This window comes from Epinephelus fuscoguttatus, linkage group LG14 (assembly GCF_011397635.1).
Source record: "Epinephelus fuscoguttatus linkage group LG14, E.fuscoguttatus.final_Chr_v1".
Lineage (NCBI taxonomy): Eukaryota > Metazoa > Chordata > Actinopteri > Perciformes > Serranidae > Epinephelus > Epinephelus fuscoguttatus.
The window spans coordinates 15,041,417-15,049,124 of record NC_064765.1 but is presented as its reverse complement, the minus strand read 5'-3'; positions in this window follow the sequence as shown (position 1 = coordinate 15,049,124).

Sequence of the window (7,708 nt, the reverse complement as noted above, 5' to 3'; positions counted from 1 at the left end):
GGGGCAGGATAAGCTCGACGCTGCCCACCGCACACACCGACAGGGCGGTGCAGGCACAGCCTCCTCCAACACACACACACACACACACACACACACACACACACACACACAGGGCAGATGTAAGGTGGTCTATAGGTCTGAGGTGTTGCTGCTGTGGTCTGACAACATCTGGATTTTTTTCTGCTGCAGTCAGCACAGTTTTTGTGTTGTCTAAAGCACCATACACCATCCCGGAGAAAAAGAAGTTGCTTGGGTTGGTGACCAGAACAGATGACAGACCCTCTGTCCCACTTGGCCCAATTACAGGTGCTGATCCTGAAGTAAAGCAGACTGTTCATCAGCAGTACAGGCTTGTTAAATTCATGCAACAGTGATCCTCGACAAGGATTTGTGCAAAAAAAAATCTCTCATCTTTATAAAAAGTTGTAACTAATGGATTCATTATAATTTGCTAATGCAGTTGGCATTTATTGGTGCCAAATTTATCTTGTTAGCTCTTTAATCCATCAGGAAGACTCCTCCGATGGATTGCTAATTGTCTAATCATCTTGAAAAGAGCAACAGACCAGGACCAAACTCAATATTAACAAATTGTTAACACTTATAACTGCAGACTTGCATTATCGTAAGAACCCCCTACTAATTACTTACATTTACGATCGTAGACTTAAGCCCAATACCTTTAATAATATATGCAACTACAGATCTGATTGTCTATCACCCTTTGTTACTGCCTGCATGAATGATCCAAAAGCCCAACTATATGCTTGTAAGTGATCAATAAAACATTGGTGAGCCATTTATTGACAATCAAAGTATTCTGTTACAACTTAAAAACCTTTTACAAAGGGTGACATATCCACATATTGATTAATAAACAAGTCTACCGGGCACAAAATGTCAGAGCTCCCCTTGCCTTCACCTGTAAAATGTCACTCACATTAACACCTACCAACCAGAAAAGACTGAGAATGACCACAAAGAGACACAAAATGACCACAAAGAGACACAAAATGACTACAAAGAGATGCAAAACAGCTGTAAAGAGACACAAAGAGACTCACCACAACTATGAAAAGGGGCAAAACAACCACAAAGAGACCTAAAATGACAACAAAGGGATTCAAAATGGCTACAAAGGAACATAAAATGATCACAAAGAGACACAAAAAGACTACAAAGAGATGCAAAAAGCTGTGAAGAGACACAAAGAGACTCATGGTGACTATAAAAATGGGAAAACAACACCAAAGAGACACAAAATGAATATAACAAGATGCAAAACAGCTGCACAGAGACACAAGGAAACCCACAACGACTATGAAAAGAGGCAAAACAACCACAAAGAGACACAAAATGACTACAAAGACATTTAAAATGGCTACAAAGACACACAAAATGATGACAAAGAGACACAAAATGACTACAAAGAGATTTAAAATGGCTACAAAGAGACATAAAATGTCCACAAAGAGACACAAAACAACCACAAAGAGACACAAAATAACCACAAAAAGACACATAATGACTACAAATAGATGCCAAACAGCTGTAAAGAGACACAGAGACTCAAAATGACTACAAAAAAGTGGCAAAACAACCAGAAAGACACACAAAATGTCTGCAAAGAGACACAAAACTTCAACAAAATGATGCAAAACAGCTGTAAAGAGACACAAAGGGACTCACAATGACTACAAAAAGGGACAAAACATCCACAAAAAGACACAAAATTACTACAAAGAAACACAAAGCAACTACAAAGGAATGCAAAACGACTACAAAAATGGGCAATATAACCATAGACACAAAAAAATACACAAAATTACCATGATTGGACACAAAATGACCACAAAAAGAGACACAAAACCACAGAGAGATGTGTAACAACTACAAAGAGACGCAGACAACGACAAACAACTGTACAGTCTGTGTGTCTTCTGCATGCCTGTGCCCAGAGGCTCATTGTCTCGTAATCCACCCATTGACTCATCACACAGTTTTTATTTCCTTGTGTGCCTATACATTGGCATGTATATTACACAGTAAAAAATTACTGTTAAAAGATGGAATAATGAAGTTTGACAAGTTGGCTTGAGTGGGTATGAATATGTAACATCACAGAAGAAGAAATCCCTGCTAACTGAGTGAGATGATGTCTGAATTAGCCACGAGGCACGAGCTGTCAGCAGCGCTCAAATGTGTATCAAAAATCACACAAAGAGAGGAAGAGTGAGGGGGGAGAGTTAATATTTCTGTATGATCTTTCCTAAAAAGCCTACCTCTCGTTGCACAGGAGGAGGTGGAGGCTTGGTTACAGGGTTACTCAGACCCCCTTTAGGGTGAAAAATGATATCCCACAACACACATACGCACATATACACACACAGGACCAGAACATCGGGGGAAAAACAGAGAAAAAAAGGATAACACACACTGTCCCCAAAGATACCAGTTTGTTTGAATGAGGTAGAAATAGATAGACAGCTGGTTTATGTGATGTGGACCGTATGTGCTTTTATTCTGCTGCTCAGAAGCTGCAGGGGCCAGGTGCAGCCATCAGGAGCCCAGCAGGGTGAGGCCTCTCTGGGGTAAAGCATTGTGAGGCTCAGCCTGTTCCCCCTGGAGCCCTGGAGGTATAGAAGGGGCCTCCTATATGCACGTCTGGAGGTATTATTTAACTGTGCCCTCCATCTTCATCACTGGGACAGTTCAAAAGCTACAGCCCCAACAACTGGGCCTCTCTTTTTTATTAGAAGAGTGTGTGTCTGTAGTGGTACACACACACATATGGACATACACAAACACTCAGGAAATGAGACATGAGCTTTATAATCTTTAATACTGTCTTTTACTGTGTGGAGCACCTGCAGCAGCACTTCATCACAAGCCCATGCAAACGCTTAACTGTAAGAAAGACTGTCTGGACTTAAACTGGAGGAGTAGTGTATGGATTTAAACTATCATATGCTGGGTAAACAGAGGATACAAATCATGAACCAAACCCCCTGATACACACCACAAGATCTCCAAAACAATACTGTCACACTGACACAACAAACAAACTAGGTTATACAGCGTTCTTCTGTACAGACACAAAAATATGTTTGCTTTTAAGGAGAAATTATGTGAAAAATTAACCCAAAAAGGAGTAATATGTGCATTATGCTACAATATTTAACACAATAGAGAGAGAAAATAAGAAATGCATACAAATATGCTACAATATTTCCTCCTGAGACCAGGACTTTTGTTTGATTTGCATATTTAATTTCTCCTAGCTGTTTGGAATCAGTAGGACCTTATGAGTATAAGAACTAAACATTGTCCACAATAATAAAGTCCCAATGTCCTCAGATGAGTACTTCCTAATTAACAGTGTCTTAGCTTGTTAATGTTGCTGAAATTGGTCAAATGTGTTGCCATATCAAACTACAAACATTAATCATAAATAAGCAAGTTTCAAACACAAAATGTGATCAGGTTTTGGACCTTGTCCACTTTTGTGTTGGGATCAACTGCAGACTGACTTGGCAGAGATGGCTGCCATCTTGTTTTTCATGGATTAGTGTATTGTGCTCTTACTACCACTAGATGGCACAAAAAAGTGTCCACGATTGAGGACAACAGGTCTAAGTTAAGTAGAATGTAGCCTGGTGTCACCAGGCTCTTCATGTACAGCAAAGAGCCTGGTTTCCATTCACTCTGAATTTTGTCTGGATTCTGGTTCCGGTCAAGAGACCGGATCTGGAATTCACCAAATTCACCAAAGTAAAAGTGTTCACCAAAGTTTAAATTTAAGTTTAAGTTTAAAAGTTTAAATTCTGGCGCACCATCAATTTCCATCTCCGGTTTCTCCACGTTGGAAAGTTGAATCGGAAAAGAAAGAAGAGTGAAGACTGTCACCACGATCGATACATTTTAATCATTTAAACATGAACGTACAACAGTCTGTTTTAGAAGAGGTTCTTCAAGAAACTTGGTTGATAGAGCATGCTACGTGGCGAGCATCACGCAGTTTTCGTCTCTCTTCCACCCCCACCGCCCCAAACTTTATCGAAAAAATGCATTTACAAACTACAGGTATAATGAACAAAACTCAAGTGCCTATTAAATAAAACAGGCAACTGAAATAGACAATAACTTGTAATACAATTAAATACAATAAAAGAAAAAGGCTAACTTAATGGCTTGGGGCTTTTCTTGTAAATTATATTCTTTAAATTAAAAAGTTCCACTGCATTTTTATTAGCTTGGTGCTTTTATTTTGACGGAAAGGCGCATCCATCGAATTCCGGATCCTGTCTCTCTCGCCCTGGTTCCGGTTGCTTACCAAAATGGCCACTAAATGGCCCCAGACTAAGTAGAATGAATTATACGGTGCAGGAAACCAAAAATGTGATGTCATCATATAAGGATACAGGGTCTCAGGAGGATATAGCCACAGTGTAAATAAAAAAAAATAAAAAAGCTTAGACATAGACAGGCGGGACCAAAGGGTACAGATGACCCCGGCCAAAGGCCAAGGGGGGACCATAAAAAGGTCTGTGGTTGACCCTGATATGGGATCAAGTTCAACAATTTACTTATTGACATTTTATGACTTAAATCAAGAGTTATATGTATTTACATGATAAATAAATGTAATTTTATAATTAAAACACATTAAAACACTTGCCATCTGATACTCCCATTCCCCCGCAGGTATTGTGAAATGGTGCTGTCCATCTGACATGGGTCAGGTGCACGATGCACAGAACTCACAAGTGCTGCTGATGAAAACATGTGAGGTGAACTGCTATTTGTACAGAGTGAACAAGAAAATGAAAGGAGTTGAGAGGCAATAGACGAATGTCTGGCAGAAAAATGTGAAGACGCAGCAGGTACAGGCAGAGCTGAAGGTGAGAAGTGAGGCAGAGTCATTTTTAACAAATTAAACCTGCTGTATCACGCGCAGTTTTAAAGCTGTGGTGAAGACACTGGTATCATATTAAACTGAAAGACCTAAGGCATCCATTGGTACTAACCATGTTATACTGCATGGGTTGCTATGGGTTATATTTGCAGGAAGTATAAAAAGGTATGGGGACCCTCCACCTCTGGTTGGTGTGGATGAGGGCCCCACCTGTGAAAATATTGTTCTCCTGCCTGTATTTCCTCACAGCTGGCCTGGACATATGATCTAGAAGTGTGTTAAATATACATGCAAGAGTAGTATAAATAAGAATTAAATAAGTATATAAGATGAAATGTGCAGTATAAATTCAGGCTAGCACTAGATAAAATTTTCAGTACATGATTATCATGGCCAAAAGAATTCAGGATAACATCATTATCACGGTATCAATAGAAAATGTGAAAGAATAAATAAATGAAATTATTCTATCACTGAAATTCATCTTTAACTTTGTTTCGCTCTCTTTTTTTTTGCAAATACATTACATTCACAATTAAATTGTAAGGAGGTGGAGAGAGAATCTGTAACCATAACTAACAAAAGCAAACAAAAAGAGCAATTACACCTAATGGATGGTGAAAAGGGAACCAGATGGCACAGGGGAGGGGAGACAAAGTGAGACCAGAAAGAAGGGGAAATGATTTGAGAAGCACTGGATGGAATACACGATATTATCAGATGTGTAACTACTTCACTTTTAAATATCACAGTTATTGTCAATACCAGTAAACTAGTATGAATGTATACATTATTGTGAGTGTATTGCACAGTTGATCAATCTATTTAAATATACATATAAAGATCAAGTCAAAAAGATGTTTCATTGTTGGTAGTTACAAGTCACTGCACATATTCAGTTACATTACCTAAAAACAGTTGCTGGTGTCATATTGTCGTGGTGCATTCAGGCACCAGCGGCAGTTTGTTGACACAGGGCTAACAGAGGTTACAGCATTGTCAGCTTGATTAAGTGGCCCGCGACGGCGTTTACAAATCATAATGGACTCTCAAATTATCTCAGTTGTTTCCTCAGAAGTGTTTCTTTTAAAATTTAATGAGCTCTGCAGGACTCTGACATCACTGGTCATTTTGTGAGAAAAAAAGGAGATTTATATTCTAGTGTAGTGGAAAAAATCTAGCCGTAGTGGAAAAACTCTGCATAGACAGTGCATTTATAACCATTCAGGATACGCAGCAAATTAAATTCTAAAAGCACCAAAGACTGAAAGCAGATGCAACTGAGTTTATTTTTAGGCATTTGTTTTAAAGTAATGAGGGCGGTTTATCGCACGGGAACAATTCAGATTGTGTTTATCAGACCTGAAACAATTAGTTGATTAATCAATTAGTTAATGAAGAGAAAATTAATGAGCTTAATCACATCATCAAGCAACTGCAAGGAGGTTTTAACTGTTTATGAAACAGTTTCAATTTAACACTGATGGCTCTGTGTGAGCTACATGAGCAAACAAGATCATCAGTGAGAGGACTGGCTGTAGGACTGCCCTAAACCCCTCCCGGCTGGCACTCCAGGGTGTATAAAACAAGCGCTCTTAACATTACTTTTGATCTAGGTCTGCATGGAGGTCAATAGCTCTCAAATGCAACAGACACAAATTTGCAGAGAGAAGTCCCTGGAGTGGAAAGGCAGAGGGGGGCTGCCCATGATAACATGCCTAAAAGCCATCGACCCAGCTCATCCAACATGCACATGTATACACACATGCTTTGAAATACACAAACGTTAGAAAGTCTGGGCTATTAAATTCTCATTACCATGACAACCCCAGGACTGAGTGACCCTCAGCGGTGAATTGTGCGATAGATTTTGTTCCCGGCGAGTCAGGAGCAGAACTCTGCTTACTCATCTGACCACAGCTCTCTGACTGTCTCTTTCTCCTTGATGTCTCCTTCTCTTCTTACTGTCAAACTGAATATGTGTGGGTGTTAGTGTGTGTGGGCTGTAAATCAGAGAGAAGTGTGTGATGTGGACAGCTCATCAATAGGTCCTCGGGTGTTCTTAGTGAAAACGCAGGCAGATTACTGAAGAGCTCAAAGCTGAGCCCCTCATCTGTATGTGCATATCTATGGAAGTGACAAACAACACTTACATAGCACAAGCATATAATTCAACACATGTATCTAGTGTGTGAGTGTGTGGGCGTGTGTGTGCGTGCATGTCATATGTTGCATGCACTAATAGGCATCACTCACAATGTCACAGCTAATCAGTTTTATAACCAGCGTATCCATAAATCTCTCCTCATTTATTAACCTCTTTCTGTGTCCCCTCTCCTGTGACCCGACTCTGTCCCCGCAGACACATCTGTTTATGGTGGTCTGTGAGGACACGCTGAATTAAAGGGACGCAGTGTAAAAAATGCCCTGATTGATCATCAGCCTTACTTTGTTCTGGTTAACTGGTAAAATGGGGCAATCCAAAACAAGGCCTGGGGGCTAAATCTGATCCTCAACAAGCTCTCTTTTGACTTTTAAAGACAGAGATGCATTGTCTGGTCTAATTTAACCCTTTGAAACCTGAGCAAATTGGCTTGATTTCTTTTAAAAAAAAAATATAGGGAGAAGGCAATGAGCAACAAAAAAAGAAATGACCCCCAAAAATAGCAAGAAATTAATTTAAAAAAAAAAGAGAAAATTAAAAACAAGAAAAGAAAGATAGTTAGAATTCTGTAACATAAATTTAAATAATAATAATATTTATAAATATAGGTTTTCTTTAGCTTTTTTCAC